The following is a 26,496-nucleotide window of genomic DNA, read 5'->3' as shown; positions in this document are numbered from 1 at the left end:
TCTCTCATAAAGATAACAGCTAGAAACTGGGAGAAGATGATGTATAGCTGTTAAAGGAAGATAGTAGAAAGCTTTAGTCCCAATAGATTTGGACAGATAATAAATGAAAGTGATTTTGAAAACTAAAAGGAAGTGGCAGCAAGAAAGGCAGCAGAGTATAAAGAGCACTGCACTGAGAATCAAGAGACAGAACTTTCAGTCTTGGTTCAGCCAACTTTGGGACATTCAGTTCTTTTTCCAGGGCTTCATTTCCTCAATCAAGGAACTGAATTTCAGGCACCTACTGTATTCTACCTACGTAATTCTAAATCTGAGTTAAATGGACAGAGATTCTGGAGAGTGACATTGGGGAGGCTCTAGAAGGCAGATCAGTCGGCCCCTTCAATGGAGTAAAGTGAGAAAATGTTACAAATCCATTCAGTCCTTGAATATGAACCCACCTGTTCCACTTCTGAAATGGTTCCCTTTTCTCTTTTCCTCTCTTTGGATCAAAAATGAATCTTCCATACCTCTTAAGTCATTTGCTTTAGAAATAGAACACCTCTGTAAACAAGACAAGCCGGTATTATGAAGGGACCTTAGCTTGACTTTGATTTTTCACCTTAGAAGGGACACCACTCCTAGATACAGTAGATTTTTTATTTTTTTTTTTACATCCATCACCCATCGTGAAAGGTTTTCTACAGATTGCCTCATATTCCTTTCAGCACAGCAGGCAGATAATGGCTCATAATCACCACCCAATTGATTTTGAGAGTATTTCTTCGTGGGTGAATGGAATGAGTGGGGAACATCTCACAGGGCTGAAGAGGGATAGCCAAGGGATTCCCATAGATCCAGGAGTGAGACAGCCAGTGGTAAGTAACCAAAGGGGCAGAAACGCTTGCCAAGTGGTCAGCCTTTTCTCCACAACCTCTACTAGATCTCTTCAGTACTACCACTGTGATATTCTCTGGCATTGGCTCTAACAGTTCTCCCAGTGCTGCACTTACTTCCCACACCCCCAGAGTACATCTGCCAGATTAGTAAGCACTCTGTTAGAGAATACTAGTTGCTCCCTGCCTGTTTGCTGAGTTTCACCCAGGGACTAGAGGAATTCAACATATGCTTTCACAACTTTAGAGATACCAAGCTCTAAGCTCACAAGAACCAAGGATTTATGGGTTCATCTAATGGTGAGATAAAAATTAAAGTTTTTCTTTTACTACAAAAGTAATCTATTTTAAAGAAAAGTGGACGGAACAGAGAACACCTGGATTCTCTACCCTGGAGTAACTAGGCTGTGACATTTCACAATTTCTTGGGGTGAGGACAATTGTTGTTGACTCCAGGATCCAGTTGCTCCTTGCTCCCCTTGGGGAGCTATTCTATTTAGGACTCAACCCCTTTCATAGCTAGCTGCCTACATTATAACTGCTGAGAAGAACCACTGTCACCCCTGTGGCAACATCCTGAGGCTTACATCTGGAGCAGAATTCAAGTAGGGAATGGGAAGTTGGGTCAGATAGGTCCTTTGCGGTCTTGTTCCCTGGAGCAAGCTAACTCTTGTAATGGATCCTGGACTGATCCAGTCTGTGAGCAAGGAAGTCCAAGAGCCCCTAGATGTGCTGCTTGGTAGCTGAGCATCAAATCAATCTTTGTGCTGGTCCTCCTTTGAGCTAACTCTGACCCTACAGAGTAGCCTCTTACTTTGGTCCATGTGACTGATTCCAGTAATGGGCTGTCTAAGTTCTTTCTGACTCTGCTTTGGGATTGGAGTTCTACTTTGATCCTTTCAACTTTGTAGAAATTAGAATCCAGTTCTTAAACCCAAGTCTGCCTGACTTACTACAAGCTGCCACATCTCTGAAGTTCATCATCTGTTTGAAACTTTACCTGTTGCTAATCCCCAACTCCTAATACATCTCTCCAGTTTGGTTTCCATCTGTTAATATTGTAGGACCGTCCTCCTACCCCCGTAATGGTCAATATGAACAATCTGCTTGCTGCCAAATTCCCTTAACACCATGTCTTGCCTGCATATTTAGAGATTTTCCTGAGTGGATCCATTATCCTGCCCAGTTCCACTGTGATTGTCTATAGTCATTTTCAAACTTTAATGTGTATAAAAATCACCAAGAGTGCTTTTTAAAAGTGCAGGTTCTGGGTCATTACCTTTAGAAATTGTGATTTAGTTATTCTGAAACAGGGCTTAGAAACCTGCATTTAAACATATATCTCTACATAATCTTGAGATGTAGATAGTATGAAAACTACACTTTGACAGACTCGGTCTAGTCTCTGGAACTTGATTGTTAAGTTCATCCCATCACCAACCAAATCTGATTTTGACAGATCATGAGAAAATCACTTTTCCATGAGGATTTTCTGAATATCCTAATCGTTATGACATTTTAGAATATTGTTTTTGTTTCTACTTTTCTGCTTACTGGAAACTTCACAGAGGTTCTAATTCTTAGCTGTCAAATCTGGCTAGTAAGTCATTTAAACATACTACAATTTAAAGACATCAGATTTTGCTTTATACTTTGGGTGCTGACTTCTCTGTGGTAAAGATATCTGAGTGTTTTAGAAATGCATGACTCAATGTCTCTGTCAACAGCCTGCATTTTAAGGCATTGGAAGAATGTGTCATCCTCTTCTTGGGTCTGGAGTCATGCTTAAATATTGCCCTTGTCAAAGTGCCTATATATGATGTCTTAAGAGTAACATAAACTCATGTATAGATTGGCATAAAGAGAAAGGAGCTGGACTCAGGAGCTCTGGAGACAGAAAGAGTACAAGTGCAAGAGAATGTCTCTATTGTAGTGTTGTGGCTTATGTGAGGCCCACCCTGGTCCAGATGCAATATTCCTCAGATTCAGGTTAAACATTTTTGGAAAGAATACTTCAAAGGGCATATTGCGTACCTTCCACACCATTATATCAGGTATGTGAAAAGGCACTCCCTGTGGTGCAGAGAAAATTCTGAGTCCTTTGGGACCCCCAGGGGTATCAAGAATCCCAGAGAAATAGTTCTTTTTCCAGTCAGATTGGAGTAACAGGTTCTGCCTGTTTATCCTCCCACCTGAAACAACTAGAAAAAAACAGATAAAATACATGAGAATGTATTTTAAGACCTTGGACATCAGGCAGTGAAGGACACTGATTCCTGAGAGACAGGAAACAAATGAGGTAACCCTATGATTGCTACAGTTTACTGTCTTGAGGGAATTTTCAGACTGTGGTACAGGGAGGGAGAATCTAAGGGAGTTCAGCAGATGGAGTTGAAAATCCAGGAGGACCAAGGATGGTAGAGTTCTCATGGCAGAGTTCCGGAGGGGAGAGATCTGCATAGAGAACTCTGGATAACTACAGAGTCCTTCTTGAATATTCAGCTTGCTAATTGGCACATGCATGTGAGGAAACTACCTAAGACCAGAAAAGAACCATCAGAGACAATTAGAAGGAATAGTGGCAGCACTCACACAGGTCCAAAAATAGGGCCTGTTCTTGTTAGCTAGAACAAATATCTCATAATTCATGGAATATTTGAGAGAGTACTCAGAAGGTTCCTGCCTCAGTAGTGGAGAATAATCAATTTCAGACTAAATATTGCATTGATCCTACCCAACAAGCAAGATCCAACATGATCAAACTGTTTCCAGGAGACTTTATTGTTATGAAATAAAACTCAAGAATATTTAAAGAAATACAAAAGATACTCAGAATGTCTGACATCCAAACAAATATTACCATGCATTCAAATAAACAAGAAAAATCTGACCCATAAAAGGGAGGACAAGCCATCAAGCAAAACCAAATTAGAACTGACACAGACATTAGCATTAGCAGAGAAAGTTAGTAAAAGTTATTGAACTCCATCTTATCTGAAAGTAGAGACTTAGAATATTTTTAATGTATAAATTAGATGTCTTGGGGTGAAAGTTATCATAGATGAAAAATACACTAGATGGGGTGTGCAGCATATTAGGTATTAAGAAAAAAAAATTCATGAACTTGGTAATGTAAAATACAAACTATTCAAATGAAACACACAGAGAAGAAAAGAGTTTTAAAATATGAGGCAGCCATAAATCATAACTTATCAATAATTATATTAAATGTAAATGGACTAAATACTCCAAGTAAAAGGCATAAATATGACCCAAATATATGCTGTTTACAAGAGACAGTCTTTAGATTCAAAGACACAAATACACTGCAAATAAGAGGATGGAAAAAAAAAGATATGTCATGCAAATAATAATCAAAGAAGAGCTATAGTGGCTACATTTTTATCAGACAAAATGACTTTAAGACAAAAATTGTTAGAAACAAAGAGGGATATTTTATAATGATGAAAGGAAGATATAACAATTTATAACATTTGGGTATAAAACAATTATAAACAGAAATACACTTAATGTCTCAAAATACATAAACAAACATGGACAGAATTGAGGGGGAAAGTAGACAATTCAGTAATAATGGTTAGATGCTTCATTATACAACACTCAATAATGAAAAAAATAATTATACAGAAGGCCAGCAAGGAAATAGAAAATCTGAACAACATATAAGTCAACTAGGCCTAGCAGGCATCTGTAGCATATTCCACCCCAAAACAGCAAGATTCACATTCTTCTCAAGCCCACATTGGAATGTTCTCCAGGCTAATTAGGTCATGAAACAAGCCTCAAACTTGAAATAAAATAGATGGAATAATAAAGAGCATCTCCAGCCACAATGGAATTAAATTATAAACCAGTAACAAAGAAATTTGGAAAATTAACAATTATGTGGAAAATAAATGACACATTTCTAAATAATCAACAGGCCAAAGAGGAAATGACAAGAGAAATTAGGAAATATTTTGAAAGAAATGAATGTGAAAACACAACATGCCAATACTTATGAGATTTCAGCTGATGCAGTACTTACAGAGGGAATTTATAACTAAAATGCTTATATTAGGAAAGAAAATAGAAAAATCAGTATCCTCATCTTCCACCATAAGAAACTAAACGAGAAAAGCAAACAATTTCAGCAAATAAACTGAGGAAGGAAATAATAAGATTGGAAATAGAAGAAGTAAGGAATAGTAAAAGGGAGAACATCAATGAAGCCAAAAATTGGTTGTCTGAAAAGATCAACAGAATATAAAAATTTCACTTAGAGTGATCAAGAAAAAAAGAAAAAAGCCTCAAATTACTAAAATCAGAAATGAAGGAAATTATCACTAATCTTAGAGAAACAAAAAATATTACAAAGGAATGCTATGAAAAATTGTATGACAACTAATTAAATAACATAGGTGAAATGGACAAACTGCTGAAACTGACTCAAGAAGAAGTAAAAGATCTGAGTAGACCTATAACAAATAGAGTTTGGATTAATTATTTAAAATTTCCCAGGACGCCTGCCTGGCTCAGTTGGTAGAGCATGTGACTCTTGATCTTGGGGTTGTGAATTCAAGCTCCACGTTGGGTGTAGAGATGACTTAAAAATAAAATCTTACGAAATGAAATAAAATTTCCTACAACTCCCAGGCCTAAATGGCCTCACTAGTGAAATCTACCAAACGTTTGAAGACGAGTTCTAACATTTTAAAACCCTTTCAAAAAATAGAAGAGGAAGAAACACTTCTAAACTCAATCTATGGTAACAGTGTTTCTGTGATACCAAAACCAAAAATATCACAAGAAAACTTCAAACAAATATCTGTTGTGGATATAGATGTAAAAATCCTTAACAAAATACTAGCACTGAATCCAGTCATATGCAAAAGAGATGCACCATGACAAAGTAGGATTTATCTCAGAAATATACACAATGTTGATATAATATCTGAAAAACAGTGTAATGCACCATCTTCATAGAATAAGGGGTTAAAGATATGATCATCTCAGTTGACACAGAAAAGGCTTTTGACAGATCCTAGCAACAACAGTCAACAAAGTAGAGATAGAAGGCAACTATATCAACATGATAAAAGACATCTAGGGAAACCTTGCAGATAACATTATATTTAATGGTGAAAAACTGAATGCTTTCTTCCTAACCTCCCGAAGTTAGGATGCCAGCTATCATTCTGTTTTAATATTTTACTGGAGATACTGGTCAGGGAAATTAGACAAGAAAAAGAAATTAAAGACATCCAGATTGGAAAGAAAACAAAACTCTCTATTTGTAAATGACAGGATCTAGCAGGCTTGCAGGATGTAAGATCAATATACAAGGCAGTTGTTTCTCAATACACTAGCAATAAACAATCTGAAAACAAAAATTAAGAAAATTTAATCTACAATAGCATTAGAAACAAAAAAATACTTGCAATAAATTTTTTAAAAAGAAGTAGGACTTGCTCATTGAAAATTACATAGTGTTGTTGAGAGAATTTAAAGAAGATCCAAATAAATGGAAAGGTATCCCATGTTCATGGATTGGAAAACTTAGTATTATTAAGATGGAAATACTTCCCAACCTGATCTACAGTTTCAGCATACTCCTTATCACACCCTTAGTTGGCTTATTTTGAAGAAATTGTCAAGCTGATCCCAAAATTCATGTGGAAATGCAAGGGACCCAGAATAGCTAAAACAATTTTGCCAAGGAAGAACAAAATTGGAGGACTCATACTTCTTGATTTTAAAACTGAATACAAACCTGCAGTAAGGAAGCCAGTGTAATACTGGCACAAGGACAAACATATAGAAGCATATAGATCAATAAAAAAGGATTAAGAGTCCAGAAATAAACTCTTATATTTATGGTCAATTGATTTTCAACAAGAGTGCTGAGATAATCTAATAGAGAAAGAACAGTCTGGATAGGTTAAAAAGAATAAAATTGGTCTCCACTTCACACCAAACACAGAAATTATCTCAAAATGGGCCCTAGGACTAAATGTAAGAGTTAAAATAATAAAACCTTTAGAAGAAACCATAGGAGTAAATCTTCATAATATTGAGGAGATGCTTTCTTAGATACAACACAAAAGTACAAGCACAAAAGATAAATAAATAAATTAGACTTCATCTAAATTAAAGCCTTTCATGCTTCAAAGGACATTATCATGAAAGTGCAAGACAACCGAGAGATGGGTGAAAATATGTGCTATCATATATATGTTAAGAGACTTATATTTAGAAAATATAAGGAACTCTTACAAATCAATAATAAAGAAGACAATAATCCAGTTTAAAAATAGATACAAGATCTGAAGGGAGATTTCCCCCAAGAAGATACACAAATGGCCGATAAGCACATAAAAAGATATTCAACATCATTAGCTACCAGAGAAATGAAAATCAAAACGGTAGTGAACTACCACTTCACACTCACTAGAATGGCTTTAATAAAGGGACAATAAAGTGCCATGGGGGGGTGTGCAAAAATTGGAACCCTCACAGATTGCTGGTGGGAAAGTAAAATGGTGTATCCACTTTGGTAGTTCCTTAAAAAATTAAATATACCTCATAACCCAACAATTCTATTCCTATTTCCAAGAAAAATGAAAACATACATGGACACAAAAACTTAATCTCATAGCTGCATTATTCATAGTAGCCCTAAAGTGGAAACATGCCAATTGTCAATCATTTGATGAAATGATAAAATGTGGCATATCCAATAATAGAATATTATTAAACCATAAAAAAAGAATGAAGTGCTTATATGTACTACAACATGGATGAACCTTGAAAACATTATGGTAAGTGAAAGAAATCAAGCATGGGAGACCAGGTATCATAAAATTCTGTTTATAAGAAATGTCTCAAATAGGCAAATCTATAAAGACAGAAAGTTAATTAGTGGTTGTTTAGTGTGGGCAAGGGAGAGGATGGGGAATTACTGTTAATAGGTTGCCAGGCATAATAGTGGTCTCCAAAGATGTCCATACTTTAATCTTTAGAATTTGTGAATATATTACCTTACATGACAGAAGGGACTTCACAGAAGTGATCAAGTAAGTATATAGACCTTGAGATGGTGAGATTATCCTGAGTTACCCACACAAATATCTAATCACATGAATCTTTAAAAATGAAGAAGCTTTCCCATGTTTAGTCAGCGAAGGAGATGTGAATAGTTAGAGACATGCAATGTTGCTGGCTTTTTAGATGGAGGAAGGGGACCATGAAACCAGAAATGTGGGAGCCCTGTAGAAGCTGGAAAGAGCAAGGAAATGCACCTTTTCCTAAACCTTCCAAAACAGAATGCAGGCCTACCAGTATTTTAATTTTAACCCAATGAGGCCATTTCAGATTTCTGACTCCAGAACTCTAAGATAATAAATTTGTTTTGCTTAAGCTACCAAATTTGTGGTAACTTATTGCAGCAGCTATAGAAAACTAATATAATGGATATCCTTTAAGGATGATGAAAAAGTTGTAAAATTATGTAGTGGTGATGGTTGAACAACTTTCTGAATATGCTAAAAATTGCTGATGTGTATACTTTAAACAGATGAATTTTAACATATGTGTCTCCATAAAATTGCTTAAAAAAGAGAAGAGCATCTGTGAAGTAGGAGAGCCAACATATATGTAATTTGAGATCCCAGAAAAAGGCAGAAAAAGTATTTGAAGAAATAATGACCAAAAATGTTCAAATTTTGATAAAAACTTCAAACCCTTAGATCTAAAGATCACAGTGAACACCACACATGAGAAACTTGAAGAAAACTATACCAAGTCTCATCATAATCAAACTGCTCAAAACCAGTCATTAAAGAAAAAACTTAAAGGCAATCAGGGAATAAAGATGCATTATGTGTACAGGAACAAAGATAAGGATGAGAGTGATTTCTCTTAGGAAATGAGAGAAATAAGATAGTGAAATGATATCTTTGAAGGACTAGAAGAAAAATACTGCTAATATAGAATTATATACCTACAGAAAAGGAGTCTCTAAAAAATAGAGGCAAAACCCCCCACTACTTTCTCAAGATTACAAAAGGTATATTTATCACCAGTAGACCCACACTACTAGAAATTCCAGTAGGAAGTTGTTCAGGCAGAAGGGTAATGGCACCAGGTGAAAATAAAGATTTTAGAGAAAGAATTAGCATCAGAGTTGGTAACTGTATGAGTAAGTATATAAGATTTATTCTTATTATATAACTTTATTTGGAAGAATTTATTGTCTAAATATAAATATTAACAATATGTTGTGGGGTTCATAGTATAATGGCAAAAAAGGTAGGAGGAGAGAAATAAAAATACACATTTTAGGGCAATAAGATTCTTCCATGTAAACTGATATAATATTATTGGAAGTTACATGTGATTAGTTAAGGATGTATACCATAAACGCTGAAGCAACTGCTAAAATGTAAACTAAGAGTTATAGCTAAATAAGCCAACAAAAGACATAAAATGGAAAAATAAAAACTCAATTGAAAAATAAATTGAAAAAGGAAAAGGGAAAAAGAATAATTGGGAGAAATGGAAAATAAATAGCAAGATGATAGACTTAAACTGAGCTATATTAGTAATCACATTAAATGTAAATGGTCTAAACACCCCAATTAAATGGCAAAGATAGTCAAATCAGATTTTAAAAAATGATCAAATTAGATATGGTGTTTATAAAAAACACAACTGAAGTATAAAGACACAAATAGGTCTAAAAGGATGGTAAAATATATACCATGCTGACGCTAATCAGAAGAAAGCTGGAGGGTCTACCTAATATTAGACAAAGTAGATTTCAAAGCAAAGAATATTACCAGGGAGAAAAGAATATCATTTCATAAGGATAAAGGGACAATTCATGAAGGAAAAAATATGAATTCAAACTTGTATGCATAAATTACACAACTTTAAAATAAATGAGACAAAAACTGATAGAAATTTAAAAAGAAATCCTCAATTATGGTTGAAGTTTTCATAAGATTCAAAGTGATTCATAAGATATATAGAAGATTGAGAAAAATACAAATGATTCTACAACCACTATCAACCAGCCTGACCTATAGAACACTTTCCTTCCCAAGTACTGGATGCAAATTCTTTTCAAGCACATATTCTAGGCCATAAAATACATTTTTATTCATTTAAAAAGATTCAAACCCTGCAAAGTATATTCTGTAACCATATCTAACCATATCAAATAAGAAATCAGTAACAAAAAGATGTCTCAAAAATCCCCCAATATATGGAAACTAAATGCCATACTTCTGAATCACTGTGGGTCAGAAGAAGTGAAGAGGGAATTTAGAAAATATTTTGAACTGAATGAAAATGAAAATGTACCGCAAATTGTGGGATGCTGCTAAGGCAATACTTAGAGGGAAATTTGTAGGACAAAATACTTAAGTGAGAAAAGAAGAAAGTTTCAAATCAATAACCTAACATTTCACTCTAAAACTAGAAGAATAAATTAAATCTAAAGTATGCAAATGAAAGGAAATAGTAAAGATCAGAACAAAGATCAATGGAATATAAGACAAAAAATAGAGAAAAAAGAGATAAACCCAAAAGTTGGTTCTTTGAGAAAATTAATAGAACTGGTAAACTCTGGTCAGACTGATAAGGAAAAAAATATATAGGACACAAATTACTAATATCAAGAATGAGAGAAGTGATGTCAGTAGATTATGCTGATATTGGTAAGGATAATTTGGGAATACAATGAACAACTAAGGTGCCAATAAGTTCAACAACTTAGGTGAATTAGACAAATTTATTTTGAAATACACAAATTACCAAAACTTACTCTAGAAGAGATAGATACCCTGAATAACCCTATGTGTTACTGAAATTGAATTTGCCATGAAGAAAATGGCAGGCCCAAATGGCTTCATTTGGGAGTTCTAAACTTTTAAGAAAGGAAAAATCCTAATTCTCACAGATTTCCAGGAAATCAAAGAGAAGAGAATACTTCCCAACTCACTCTATGAGGCCAGCATTGCCCTGATAACAGAAACAGACAGACATTACAGTAAGAAAAAAATCACTGATCAGTGTTCCTCATGAACATAGATACAAACATTCTAAAGAAAAAGGAAATTAATAATTCTTTACTAAAAGCAAAACTCTAGTGCCTCTCCTAATTCAGCTGAGGTTTTTGATAGACAGCTACATGCATTTATATTTCTAATAAAGTAATAAAGTATATACAATAGATGTACATTTTGGTATTTCGTGTTCCTAAGAAACTACTTCAGTGTGAAGAGGCACTGGAACATTAAAAAGCCACAAACAGAAATGGTTTTGCCCTCTGGGAGAACTTTATAGTGGCTTTCACTATGTAAAGACAGGAGACTGGCCACCTCTGTTTATATATAATTTAATTTATTTGACAGTCCAGATACAATTTATTTTAAGGTGAGCTTACTCTTTCTTTCTTTTGGCTATCATTTTTTTGCATTACAAAAAATCATCTGTAATTAGCACACATGGTTCCAGATTTTAAAATTCATTACTATGATTTATTCTAGAATATTTTGAGCTTATGATATTTAGACAATATTTCACCCACCTTTGTCTCACTTCTTCTCAATTTTGTCAAGGTTTGTTTTAATAAAGGTGAAATGAATATACTGTTTCTATATTTTAAAAGTTTATTTTTATATTTTAGTGATTGCCTAATATACTAAAGAAATTATTTAATGCTTTATATTCATTATGTATATTTTTTATGATAATCTTAACAGGTGATATCTTAAGTCTACTCATAAAATGATGAACCAAATATGTTTTATTCATATATTGTTTTACCAGAAATATGTTGGTTAACTTTTGAATTTATGCCAATCTATCAGTTAATTGGGTTATTTAAAGGATGTATACAATACTATCCTTGGTCCACACAGGTAAAACTGGCTTTATTTTGTTATTTTTTAATTTTCTCATTTGTTTTTAACCCTTCTCTATGACCATATAATATGCTTTTAAAAAGCCAAGATTCTAGCAATGTTTCAAGCTCTTGCTAATACTGTTGTTTTATCATTATTATTACTAATTTTAATTTTGAAACTCTAAACACAAAATTAGCTCACAGAATCATATGGGCCCTATGAAAAATACATTTCAGTCTATAGTTGTAAATATAGCATTACCATAAACACTGACACTATTGGTGTATAATCATTTAGATAAAATTATGTTATGGTAAAACTACATCTCACTTAAGAATGAAGCAAAATCTATTTGGTGAGACATCGAACATTTGATTGTGATAATTCCAAGTATCTTGATTATGCATGAAGATGATAAACAAACTAAGGATATAATTGAAGGAAGTGCTATCTTGATTTAATGGCTCTCCAGAGGTTATATTCAAATAATTATCTTTCATTTGTGGATTGATAAAATAATTAAGTTAATAAATGGAGCCCTAAAACTGTTTTAGAAGCCACTACTATAACAACGATAATCATCATGTTAACAAACCATAATAACAATTATTACTGCTACTATTACCACCATTTGTTGAACCATTCATTGGGTCAGTCAGGCAAAATACATTCTTTATTTTCATTCTCACCACAGTGCTATAATGTAAGAGTTGCTATCCTCGTATATAATGGGACAGTCTCTCAGTTTTTTTGTTTTGTGTGTGTGTGTGTGTGTGTTTGTGTGGAATCCCATCTCCTCCATTGTTAATCCATATGGTGTAGGTGGGAATGCTCTAGCCCTGGGTGCAGAGGGAACAACAAAGCTTAGAACTGGCCAATTTGAGAACCTCCTCTCACTGGTTACAGTGTTTGCTTTAAGGGGCAAGTGACTCAAGCTGAGCCAGTGAAGATTTTCCCAAGACTATTTCTGGAGCTGTTGCTACTTTAAGTAACAGTATGGCCTATCTCAGACAAGATGACAGCAAGATCAGATTGGATGTTCAGGATGGGAGATCCAATTGCTAATGATTAACACCTATATTCCCCTGTCCCTAAAGTTATGATGGAAGGTCAGAAACATTCATGGGCACATCTGAGCCTTGCTCCTGGGATTCATGTGGGCAACATAAAGTGGACTTTTACATGGCTATCTACTTTAGCCTCATACTAAGCTCCAGATCAGTGAAATCATGGTTTTTATTTTTTCCTGTACACATTAAGGTAATCACATAGCCATTAAAAAAGTGATATCTATGTACCATCTAAAATAGTTTCATGTCTTCCACAACCATGTTGTGGGGACTGTTGGGCTAGAGAAGATACTGCATCATCTCGTGTTGTTGAGGATGCTGCTCTTGTTTGTGCATTTGTGTTTAAAGTCCTATATTGACATCTATATTGTAGCAACTTGATTTCAAAACAAAACAAAAAAAGCTACCACGAGCAATGAGGTTGGGGAAGGACACCTAGAAAAAACACTTCGGATTGCATTTGAAGTCATATTTTGAGCCTATAGGTCTTTGAAATAGTTATGAGGTGGTCCCTTTGTGTGTATTTGGTAATATTTTTCTCTTGTAGTCCATACCATTTCTCTGGAGCCTTACCTGTAGCTCTGGGCAAAAGGAAGCCACAGTCCCAAAGCTCCCAAGTTAGAATATCTTTCTCTTACTTTCCTATTCAAATACATCCTTTCACTTCTGTTTCCTTCTGTTTAATCTTACAGGTTAAGCTCATGAGGTCAGGCTCAGGTCTGTTTGCTTTTCTACCATATCCATAGCACCACGCCAGTGCCCAACACAGAGTGTGGGGGGGGTGTCAATGAAAATGTGTTGAGTAAGTGAATGAATGAATGAATGAATGAACATGTTTACACAACGGCTTATCAGGTAAGCAGGTCAAATATCATTGATGGTGGAACTGAGGTAGGGAGTTACAAGGTGTCTTTAATGTCATATAATCAGTGACAGACTTGGGACTTCTTTTACCCCTTCATAGTGTAGCTCCCTGAAATAAATTTGTTGAACAAATAAGTTAATGAAACAACAATATATACTATTCTCCTAAACACACTCAGACAGAAAATGAATTTGTTAGATAGAAAATAATCATTTTATTTAACTGAAAAAAATGTTGTTTTTAGAAGAGGAACATTTTAAGGAGAGACATTGCCTTTGTGGCTAATGTCATTAGGAACTAACGGGAAGGGGGGGAGGTATAGGAATGAGGAAGAGAGAATAGACAGATTTAAAATGACTTAAATACCTTAGAAATAACTGAACATATTGTCTATCAATAAGAGTCGTTTAATGACGGAATGGCAATGTATGCCTTAAACTAGCTCACAGGCCAGTTTTTGTCTTTGTCATATAATGTGATTAATAAGAAACTTGTTTCCTGCTGGAAAATGCTGCTTGTGAGATATATATTTTGGCCCACAATGCGCCAAAACATTTGTGTCTATTTACCTTGAAAAAAATCCCCTTCGGAGATAGCATGTGGAGAGGAGCCATCTGTTCAGGATCACACTCTGAGCGCGCTGACTCTGTATATGTTAACTGAAAAAACAAGGACTGTTTCCCCGTTCGTCTATCAACACTATGGTAAAAATGTACATACATTCTAGAATGCATTAGTAACTGCTAATTGGCTATTGAATAACATATTAAACTGGGCACCCTGGAGTCTGTGTACTCAGTCGCCATTTTGCTGTTTTTACTCTGCCACCAGACCTTAGAACAACTCATTAAATGTGTATCCCATGTACATATGAAGAAATGAAGAGCAACACCCTAACCCGAAAGGAAGCATTTTGTGTTTCATTACAGAGCAATTTTATAGCAAAAATAGAAATGACTGTGAACCAGCCAAGAGGTTTTTTCCAGTTACTTTGTTTGATGAAGTTTCTTTACTGTACCTTCAAGGTCACCCTCATATAAAGAAAGCAGAGTTAACATCTGGATTTCAAAGAAAATTAATCACTTCTTCTGAAAGCTGTCCAATTAATCTGTTAGAAGGTGTCATCATTAAGAAATTAAAATGAGAGCGCCAGTACTCCCTTCCTAAGATTCGACTGGAGTGATGAAACTTCTGCATTCTATTCTGTAGTTTGGCTTTGGCAACCTTGAACACATCTTAACCTTTTAAAACTCATCTAAAGCATGTCCCCTAGAGTTTTGTTTGGGTTTAGAACCACTTTGACATTTTTTGATTAAGTGGTGAGGTGGACTGAAGCTTAAGGAGGCTTGGAACTAATGAAATATTTTTTATTGTTCTTTTCAACTTTCTTCTCTAGAGGATCAAGGAACATTTTATTCTTGGACCATTTACTCATTCACCAAACATTTATTGAGTACCATGAACCTGACCACAACTAGCACCCTCCTCTCTTCCTCTGGTACTTTGCTATTAGATGATGCTTCTGAGAACGCAGCAGGAGGCTTTTATTTCCCTTATGGAATGTGAGTGCATGGTGGCTGTTTGCAGGGACTTCCATTCTGCTGTCTACGCAAGAGCAGAATTTTCTGGCCCTCCATATATCATGAGTACTTTATCATCTACTGCTTTATTGCTATTAAATGTTTTATAAGCATTTGTTATTGGAAGGTAAGCTCCTTGAAGGAAGAAATCATGGCTTATTTTTCCTCTATTTCTCTATTAAGTACAAAGCAGTAGTGAGGAATTCTTTACCTAGGAATCCAACTGGCTTTATAGGACTTGTGAGCTCCCTGAAACTGTGAAAATTATTTTTGCATGTGCAGTTTTCTATGGAGAGAGTCTGTCATTTTCATGAGATTCTTAAGGCAGTCAGTGGCTCAAAGGCTAGCCACTAGAGGATAATCACTCTAATGGGGTTTAGAAGAATACTTGAATGGTAGAGACTACTCAAGACAGATACGACCTTGATATACAAGAACGTGTTGTCATGGTTAGAAGGCATGCTTGGTGATGGCTCTCTGGTTCCCTAGCACCGGAGATGGTCAGTGAATAGCTGGGTAACCCATCAGTGATAATACTGTTGGGATGTTGATCTACTCTTTCTGCTCTATTCTATGATAATAATTTTCATTAGAGAATACTTCTAATTCTTCACACTTCCCTCTGACCCCTCATATCCATTTTTGCGTGACTCACTTGAACTATTTTTATACCTAAGGAATCTTTTTGACAGATAACCAGAGGCCTACAAATCAAGCTATGAGAACTATGACCCTAAGAATATGTGAGAAATACCGAATAACAGGCAGCAAACTTGGTATGAACTCTAGAAAATACACAGAAGGTGGAATGATTTTTGAGTTGAGGATGGAAGAATCAGAAGAGAGCAGTTGACAAGCAGGTCAACACAGTTGCTAATAGATTAAACAGAATAGGATTTAATTGAGTACTAAATTGGGCTAGTTACCTTTAAATTTAGGCCTCTGAGCCATTTCGGTTTGTGCTGTAATTTTGCTACTTTCATTCAGAGAAATTAGGACAATGCAACTTCAGAGATGAGTTTCAAAAGTGCAAAGTGGTGAAAACATACTCATTTTCGAGTAAGTATATATGCAAATTCATGCATGAATAATACATACATGTGTGCAATAACAAGTTCATGCCTCAGTACCCGTGGGGGTACCGCTCTAGCCACATGAATGCATTAATTCACACATATACCAGATGTGAGGATGACTAAATAGAAAATTTTCACTTGCAGAGAGCTAGAGTATTTTCAAGCACATATCCAGCGGGTGAGAACAATATATAATGTGCAGATTGATGTCTCTTTCAGGGTTGTCTCAAAATGTCACAAAACACAGGATGTCACAAAACACAGGATGTATAGGAACTGCATACAGGCAGAACCCAAGCTGACAGTCTCATACCAGGAGATAGTCTAAGTGAGAGAATCCTAATGATATCCATTATAATCTGAAGGAAATTGGCCATACGACATGCTCCAGTTTTCCTTAGTATATTGTTAAATCATAATCACCAACAGTTCCAGTCCCACTGTCTTGGGTTGGGCATGGGGCCCTCTAATGAAATGTTTCCTCAAAATGCTTTCTGGTGATCTTCTGAGCTAGCTGCTTTGTTTACTCTTCAGCATTCTGCAAAATCTCACTTAGCATCCTTTAGCCTGTGCATTTTTGATGAGTATGGTATTACTATTTTTACATACGTTTTGTAAACTCCTTTGAGGAACACAGAGGGGGTACCCAGAAGGAAAGAGGTGGTGATGAGCACCTTCGTTTACTTAATCCATCCCCCAATCTTGCAGGGACCAGTATAAAGCTGTACCTATAAAAGCTCACTGATTTGCCAAGTATTTTTGCTCCGAAGGGACATCACCTATTTTTAGCAACAAAGAAGTGTTAGGAAGGGGAGGAAAGCATACCTCAGAAGGACAGATCTGAAATGAAGCCCAGAATACTGAGGAGAGTGGAGTGGAAAAGCAAAAGAGTGCCTACTGAAAAGTCGCTGAAGCAGAGAGTGCAGATCTCATGCTCTGGGTGGTTGTAGGAAAACCTCAATTAAGAGTTCTGTTAATAGAGAATTGGGGAAATGTTATTCAAAGTCCTCTTAGCCAGGCTAATAAAGGAAATCAGGCCGTGGCAAACTGAACTGATTGTTTAATTTGTTCAGTAATCTATATTTTTTTTAGATTGAAGCAAGCTATCAACACATTTATTGAGTGAGTATACTTATACAAAGCATTGTGCTAGGAAATGATTGGAAGGGTGGGAGTATGGTATTTAAACAATACAGAATGAGTACATGTTCTCCAAAAATATATGAGCAGCTATGTGTTAGAAGCTATGTTGCATGCTTTTTTTGTATCTTATACCATTTAATCTTTAAAGCAATGATTAGGAATCAAAACAATTCCTATTTAACAGATGAACATTCTGAGACTCAGAAAAGCTAAGCTTTTCCCTCCCTCCCTCCCCTCTCTTCCTCTTCTTCCCCCCCGCCCTTTTTCTTCAAATGAGGTTGAATTCAAGCAGTTAGTAGAATATGGTTCCTTTCTTTCAGGGTTTCACTCTTTCTGAAGATAGCAGGATCATAGATCTGTAAAAGAGCTATAGTAGAGGTATGAACCCAGTAATAAAGGCATTTAGAGGATGGGACATTCCATTATACTTGGTGATATCAGAGAAGGCTTCCTGGAAGAGGTAACATTTGAATTGAGTGTTAAAAGATGAGGAGTTCATCTAATAGATAAGGAAGATAAGTCAATATTAACAGTGTTGCAGACACTGTTGGCTGCCCAGTCAACACCCATCACCTTCTTTCTTTCTGGAAGAGCTGACATTTTCCTCAGGAGTCTTTTCCCCAGCTTGACCTGTTCCTACCTTTAGGGGTAAGTGCTGATTGGTTTAGCCAATTATGGTAGGTCCATTTCTCTTGTTTTATTAGCTTAGAGGTAAGCATACCAACCAGTTTGGGCCAATGGGACATAAAAGGGCATCTGTTTAGGGGGCTTTAGGAAAAGTTTCTTGCTCTTAAGAGGGAAGCACTGGAAGAGATTGGCCTTTTTTCATCTCTAGGTATTTCTGTGCTTTGAAGGGGTGCTTAGAACTACTGTAGCCAGTTTTTGACTATGAAGGGAGCCAGTCTGAGGGCAAATTGAATTTTTTGAGGATGGCAAAGCAAAGAGAGAAAAAGACCAGGGTGGAGTTGTTGAACAGCTGTTCCTGCTTTTCAACTTCCTGTCACATGATGTTACAATTGTCCTTGTTCGATCAGAGGAACCTGATTTGACCTGGAGTCTCCCAGGCATCCTCACTGATAATAGAGAAGATGCAAAGGCATGGGGCTCAGAGAATCCACAGGGCACTTAGAAATTGCCAGTGGTTCATCATGACTGAAATGCAGTATATTGCGGAGTGGAGAGTGATGTAATGGCTAGAGGTGAAAGAGTAGATAGGGGTCAGATCATGAAAGCCTTATATGTGAGGATCAGACATTTGGACTTTACGTTGCAGATAATGGGGAGATACTGAAAAGTTTTAAGCAAGGTCATGGTATAATTAGATTTGTGGTTTGGAAGCATTTCTCTGACTACAGTGTGGAGGATTGAAGAGGATAAGATTTATCCTTCTGAATACCAAGCTCATTCAGTTCAGAGGAAAATGGAATCCTATGTAGGTTGATCTCTCGCTCCCTTATCATTCCATGGAATTGGAATTGGAGAATGGAATTGGAAAGGCAGAAGTTAAGAAAATATGCACAACGTGGAAAATTAGAGGTAGATAGTAAGTGCTTCAGGATTTCATCAAATAAGACTATATTGGGAGTCACGGGGAGTTTCAAAGAGGGGGTTGAATTTCAGCTGATACTGAAGGACTTGGAAAATTTGGGTATGGAATGAAGCATAAGACAATGTAGGGCAAGGCCAAGTCAGGCTGAAGGGAGAGTTCTGGGGGAGAGGGGGAGGATAAAGCTGGAATGATCCCTTGCAACCAAAATGGCAGAAAAATTGAAACTTTACCTGAGTTCTTTTACTTAGCAGCTGTGGAACACTGGGCTTGATAAACTTTTGTTTCCTCATTAGTTGAATTGGGATTACAAACATCATTATTAACATCACCAAGTGATGTTGTACCAATATCACGTACCCCTGATATCATGTGATCAGAAAGACACTTCCTATTTGTGGTATTTGGGAAAAAAAAAAAAACAACACAAAAACAAAACCATGAGAGAAATGATCAGACAAACTCAATTTGAGAAGCATTCTACAAAATACCTGATCAGTACTCCGCAAAACTGTCAAGGTCACCAAAGGGAAAGAAACACTGAGAAACCGTCACAGACCAGAGAAGTTGTCACAGGCCAGTCACATGACAACTGAATGCAGTGTCTCCTGGACTAGATCCTAGTCATTAGACATTAATGATGAAACTGGGGAAATCCAAATAAAATTCAGAGTTTAGTTAACACTAATTTCCCAGTGTTGGTTTCTTAATTTTGGCAAACTAACCACAGTAATGGGAATAAAAACAGTAAGAGCCACAGAAACTGGGTGAGGCCACGATGTCATGGCTATCTTTGTAAATTTTCCGTAAATCTGTAGTTTTCCAGAATAAGTTTATTTGAAGACAATATATCCTTCACTGAGCAGTTACGAGGATGGAATGAAAGGCTGTGTATAAAGCAGCTAGTACGGTGCCTGACACGTAATAGGGCCTCCTGTGTTCTGTAAACTAGTGATTCTCACATTTAAGGTGTATAGAAATCACCTTGAGGTGTTTTGTCAGAAATGCAAACAAATCCCAGGACCTCAGTCTCAGAGATTCTGATTTAGTGGGTCTAAAACAGGGTTCAGGAATAAGAATTTGTAATAGGTGCCCTCTAGGGATCTTGACATGGGAGTTGCTGCTATAGAGTGTAGGGATCCTGGGCTAGGAGTTGTATATTCCCCCAAGGAGGAAAATAATGGAGATATAAACGCCTGCCCTATTTACCTCAAATGGGTTGAAGGAAGAAAAGGGGGGAAAATGTAGAAGCAAGCACTTCAAAAACTGTAAGTTATAATTTAAATCATTACAGATTAATTTGGGATGAAAGAGAGGTTTGATTAGGTAGCCATTTAATAATAACAGCAGTGTGGTTGAAATCTAATTTTTATTCATTTCAGCCACCTAAAATTATTCAGCTGCCTTTCCTGCTGAAGCATTCAGATGACCCATAGGACAAAGGCACAGTTCAACCCCTTCAATTACAGACGAGCTAACTGAAGCTGAGAAAGGAGATGTGACTGATTCAAGGTCACAGAGCCAGTTACTAAAAGAATGGATTAGAACCCACTTTTTTTTTTTCCAGGTTTGTTGAAGTATAAGTGACAAATAAAAATTGCATATATTTAAGGTTTGCCGGTGACTTTTTAAAAGATTTTCATTTTTAAGTGATCTCTGTGCCCAAACTCAAACTCACAACCTTGAGATCAAGAGTCACACGCTCCACCAACTGAGCCAGCCGGGTTCCCCAGTGATATTTTGATATATGTACACATTGTGAACTGATCACTACAGTCAAGCTAATTAACATGTTCATTACCTCACATAGTTACCGTCTTTTTTGTGTGGTGAGAACACTCAAGATTTACACTCTTAGCAGATTTCAAGTATGTAATAAATACAGTGTTGTTAACTGTAGTCACCATGCTGTATATTACATCCCCAGAACTTATTCATCTTGCAGAACTGAAACTTTGTACCTTTTGACCAACATCTTCCCATTTCCTGCTCCCCTTAGCCCCTAACAACCACCATTCTATCCCTTGCTTCTACGAATATGATTCTTTTAGTCATATCATGCAGTATTTGTCTTTCTGTGTTTGGCGGATTTCATTTAGTATAATGCCCTCCAGTTTCATACATATTATTGCAAATGGCAGCATTTCCTTCTTTTTTTAAGGCTGACTAATATTCTGAGTGTGTACATAATATTTTCTTTATCCGTTCATCTATTGGTAGATACTTAGGTTGTTTCAATGTATGGACTATTGTGAATAATGCACAGCAAACAGGGGAGTGCAGATTCCTCTTTGAGATAATGATGTCATTCTCTTTGGACATAATGCTAGAGGTGGAATTGCTGGGTCATACTGGAGGAACCTTCCATCCTGTCTTCCAGAGCGGCTGCCGCAGTTTACATTCCCACCGGTGGTGCACAAGGGTAGAAGCTACTCCTGCCAGCTCCCGTTCAGGTGGTGGTTTCTGCGATCAAATGATCATTGGATGCCACAGACTTTTCATGTGGACTCTGGAAATAGAGAAAGGAGGTCTGACTTGTTGAGGAGGATGCCAAAAGTTTGTTGACCTAAGTTCTGATGACAGGTTTGTTCTAGAATAACTTTTCATTTCAGCTGGATAGAGGAAAAAAGGATCACCTGAATAGGAGAATAGCCCTTTGTAGGTCCTCTTCCATCATGCTCAACGTCCACATTCTCATATCAGCCTGTGCTTCAACCTGCAAAAGCTCGGCAGGCTTTCGGAATTCTAACTGACCAAGCAGACACACCTTCCTGCCCTGCCTCAGCTTAACCACATCACCGTGGCTGCACTGCTGCTAAGTCTGCTATTCTGAGGTAGTGTGGAACCTGGGACTACTTAGGAAAAATAGAAACCAAGGCATATCACTGTCTGTCTTCCCTATCTAACTTGATAGAAGGGAAATCAGATTTAAATTAAGGTTATCCTCTCAGCATATTTTGTCTTGCCCTTCTGCTCACATTGTAGCTTCCTGGGGCTATGTTCTGAGGAATAGAGGTGAGGGTGCCCACCCACGTATCTTAAGGCTGTCTGGGAGTCTCCATCATCCCTTGGGGTTTCATTCCAAGAAACCCCAGGGCAGGAAATACACTGTCCCTGAGTCTTCACTTTCTTGCGCCACCTCCCACCCCTGCCCCAGTGCCTTCTCACAGCCCAGAAAGTGCTTTTCCTTCCACTTTATGTACTCGGAAATGTCTTTGCATTATAAATTATATCCTCCCTACTCTGTGATTTATGGTAAAAACCCATTACTCTGAATGTTCCATGTTTTGGACTTATTAATAATTTTTATTTTTACAACAAATTCTGGTTCTTGCAAATAAAATAAAGATGTAACTCTAACTGTTGTTTTCTCCAAAATAACCTTTATTTAAGAACCTATCATGAAATCCAGAAGTTAAAAACTGAAGAGGAGGGGTAGGGAGTGAGGTGCTGGGCTGAAAGCAGGGCAATTAAGTTGAAATGTGCATTTTGATGGATGAGACCCCTCCTTCCTTCCTTCCTTAGCCATTTACATTCTCTCAGAAAGCTACAGGAGGTTGAGCTCCACCACAGTGAGGGACTAACCAAGAAAGAGGAGGTTTGGGATTCAGGAAGCTGGCAGAATTGGGTAAGGGATTCTCAGGATGGTACCGAAGGAAGGTCCCAGGATGACAGCTGTGTGTTTACACCTAGAAAGCAACCAGTCCAGCCCGGAAGGGAAGGTGGAGGGCTCCAGGGAAAAACGATCATCATCTTGCTTTCACCAAGTGAAAAGTTGAATTCAGTTGTTCTTAAAGGGTATGGGAAAATCTAGCTTCTAGAACAACACAGCAACAATGGAAATCTTAGCCAATTCTAAGGAAGAGCAGTTATTGACCTCAGAGAAAAAGAGTTGCAATAAAAAATATTTAATAAAGTCTGACTCTTGCTTTGAGTAAAAGAGAACATTTATATTAGAAAAATGAGGAGAGGAATGTGGATGTAAGTGAGCTATATCACCAAAATAGTGTGGTAAGTCAATGATTAGTGTCCAAAGTCCATGAATCAAGACATAGCAATTTGCGACAACATGGATGGAACTAGAGCGTATCATGCTTAGCGAAATAAGTCAAGCAGAGAAAGACAACTATCATATGATCTCCCTGATATGAGGAAGTGGTGATGCAACATGGGGGCTTAAGTGGGTAGGAGAAGAATCAATGAAACAAGATGGGATTGGGAGGGAGACAAACCATAAGTGACTCTTAATCTCACAAAACAAACTGAGGGTTGCTGGGGGGAGGGGGTTTGGGAGAAGGGGGTGGGATTATGGACACTGGGGAGGGTATGTGCTTTGGTGAGTGCTGTGAAGTGTGTAAACCTGGTGATTCACAGACCTGTACCCCTGGGGATAAAAACATATGTTTATAAAAAATAAAAAATTAAAAAAAAAAAAGACATAGCAATTTAAGCACATTACTTAGAAATACAGGAGGATGACAACAGAGAGAAACAGCTAAAACATTTGAAAATATTTGCTATTTTTTAAATTTTTTTAAAACATTTTATTTATTTATATGACAGAGAGAGAGAGAAATCACAAGTAGGTAGCTCTCTACCAGGCAGAGGTGGGGGAAACAGGCTCCCTGCTGAGCAGAGAGCCTGATCCAGGACTCCATCCCAAGACCCTGAGACCGTGACCTGAGCCAAAGGCAGAGGCTTAACCCACTGAGCCACCCAGGCACCCGGAAAATATTTGCTATTAGAGAACAGAATATGACCCCCGGTTTTTTATGGTTCTTTTCAATAATACTCTCTCTCTAACAAAAACTAAAATCCATTTAACAAATCAGTTTGTTTAGAAATTAATGTATTGTATACTCAAAGGCTTAAACTAGCAAAAAACCAAACACAAACCAAGATACTTCACATTGTGCCTGAAACAACCCAATTTTTTCACTTGGTTTAAGATCCCTGATCTACAACTCACTTAATCTTGGAAGCACTTGGGGGACATGAAGTTTTCATATGCGCATCGTCCACACTCTCTGTTAAACTGACATGCCAACATTTCTAGGGTTGAAAGCAACTACTGATAGTGATTATGAGCTTCTGATGATACCACTTTCTTCCTGCTTTTAGGTCTTTCCCTTATTTATCTATTTATTTATTTATTTGGGGGAGAGAGAGAGAGCATGAGCATGAGGAGAGAGGCAGAGGGAGAGGGAGAAGCAGATTCCCAGCTGAGCAGGAAGCCCGCTGGGGGACTCAATCCCAGGACCCTGGGATCATGACCTGAGCAGAAGGCAGACCTTCAACCAACTGAGCCACCAGGTGCCCCAGGTCTTTCTCTTTTTACCTCACACCTGGGACACCTTGTGGAAGTCTGCATCATGATCCTTGCTATTTCCAAAGATTCATGACAGAAGCTACTAAACATATGTAGTTCTAGCAGTTCCTAATTGTAGATGATAAAATAGCAGCTATATCTATTTATTCATATTTACTTATATTGCCTGGTAAACACAATTAATTATCTTAGATACAATACTTAGTTGGTATAATTGTTGCACTTGAGAAAGCCATATGGTTTGTGACTAAATACAGTGATTCCGTCTCAGTGCCCCCTTGTATATACGTTGTCTAGATTCTTTTCGCTTCTCATGTTTACAACGAAAATAGCCATCATCACTGAGTAGATGTTTCAGTGCAATATCCCACACTGACTCGATGCACTTAACTTCTGTACCGGTGTCATGAATTGCCGTCTGTGGAGTAGCCCCCTCATCTTCTATGTTCCGCTTGTGCTTGTTGTTTACAGCCAGTTACGGATTTGTATCAGTGCTGCTCTGTGCAGATCCCTGCCAGAAGCCTTCACTCTTGTCATCTTTAGAAGTTCCCTTTGGTCAGCTTTCTCTGCCTTCTCTTTTATCCGAGAGCTTCATTTTGGTCTCCTAGTCTCATTAACATTTTCCCTATAATTTCTCAGAGTTCTTCACATGTTAGCAATTTTTGCATTCCTTCAGAATTTTTAAGTACTTTTAAAATATTTTTAAATAAAATTTAAAAAAATTTTTAAATATTAGGTAGCTCAATATTAACAATACTTCATTTTTGATACACATAAGAGAAGTAAAACTACTACTGTGTACTCTGTTAGGTTTACAAGGGTGCTAAAATTTAATGTTACCTGGTAGAAATTCTAAGCTGATTCTGTAAAACTAAGTGAATAAAATCCTAGGAATGTATACAATTCTTATAGTTACATGTTACCTGTCAATGTAGTATTTATAAATTTATAAATTAATAGTCATGGAATTTCACTTGACTGCTGAATGCTGGCACAGTCTGGAATGAGCATGTGAAAGCCATCCGAGATTTTCAGATGCCTGGCTGGCTGGCTGGGGAAAAAATTGTAGAGAGATAACTAAATAGATGAATATGTAGATTAGTCTGATGTCTTGGTTTTCTTCCCCCAGAGTGTTCTTGAGTTACCCATTCAGTGATCTGGAAGGCTAACAATGCTAGAAAATGGAGTTCTCTACACCATTTTATAGGTGTGTAATATTTTAGGAAAATAAAACATGAAAATAGGAACTTACAAAGAGATTCAAGAATGATTATTTAGTTTACAAGAAAATTTACCCAGAGTCCTTCTTTAAGGAACATTAGATTTCTTGTAATATGCAAGGCTAACCAGTCCTGTATATGTGTTACTCCTGTAGTTTTCTTTTAGGATTGGTATATTTTGTCCTCCCTAAATTGTTGACTGCCAACAGTTCGGGATCAAGTTGAATACAAACTGAATTTAAAAATACGTGTTTACTGAGGTGGTTGATACAGCATTGTACCTTTGTGCACTGAGCTTCTATCTGACAGTAAGTCCTGGGAAATGAAACATGGCAACATTACTGCATATTTGATAAAACCATTTTATCAAATGAAAGTTTGCTTGAAAAACAAACATTTTTAAAATTTTAATGAAGTTTTTTTTTTTTTTTAAGATTTGTTTATTTTAGAGAAAGAGCGTGAAAGTGAGAGTCTATGTGGATGAGCAGGGGTGGGGCAGAGGGAGAAGGAGAGAAAGAATCTCAAGAAAACTCCACACTGGCATGGAGGCTGACAACCCTGGGATTATGACCTGAGCTGAAACCAAGAGTCAGATGCTTAACTGACTGAGCCATCTAGGTGCCCCAAGGCTGTTTCATTTTGTTTTGTTTTTTAAATATGAAGAAAAATATAGAGAATATAACAAAAACCAATGAACCCATTATCAGATTTAATAACTATTAAGATGCTGTCATATTTTCTTATCTTCCTTTCCTCCTTAGAGATAACCACTGTCCTGAAATTGGTGTGTTTGAATCGTTCCATGTTTTTGTGTTTTAAAAAAATTCCATAAATATCATAAGTAATATATTCCATGGTTTTGTGTGCTTCAAAATGTTA

At 36.8% G+C, this 26,496-nt stretch overlaps 1 long non-coding RNA gene across 2 annotated transcripts in view; it reads left to right on the top strand.

The window, feature by feature from the left end:
* LOC116579589 overlaps positions 1 to 26,496 on the top strand; it is a 55,534-nt gene that overhangs the window by 7,147 nt on the left and 21,891 nt on the right. The window contains exon 3 of one of the 2 annotated variants that reach the window (XR_004281329.1): positions 20,451 to 20,625. The exons of the other annotated variant lie outside the window; for it this stretch is intronic. This is a non-coding gene — a long non-coding RNA (uncharacterized LOC116579589). Of the gene's footprint in view, positions 1 to 20,450; positions 20,626 to 26,496 lie in introns of those variants that run through there. 2 annotated transcript variants of the gene reach the window in all.

The sequence above is a fragment of the Mustela erminea genome, chromosome 19, assembly GCF_009829155.1.
Source record: "Mustela erminea isolate mMusErm1 chromosome 19, mMusErm1.Pri, whole genome shotgun sequence".
Lineage (NCBI taxonomy): Eukaryota > Metazoa > Chordata > Mammalia > Carnivora > Mustelidae > Mustela > Mustela erminea.
Note: the sequence above shows the minus strand (reverse complement) of the source record. Positions and strands in the feature narration are given on the sequence as shown.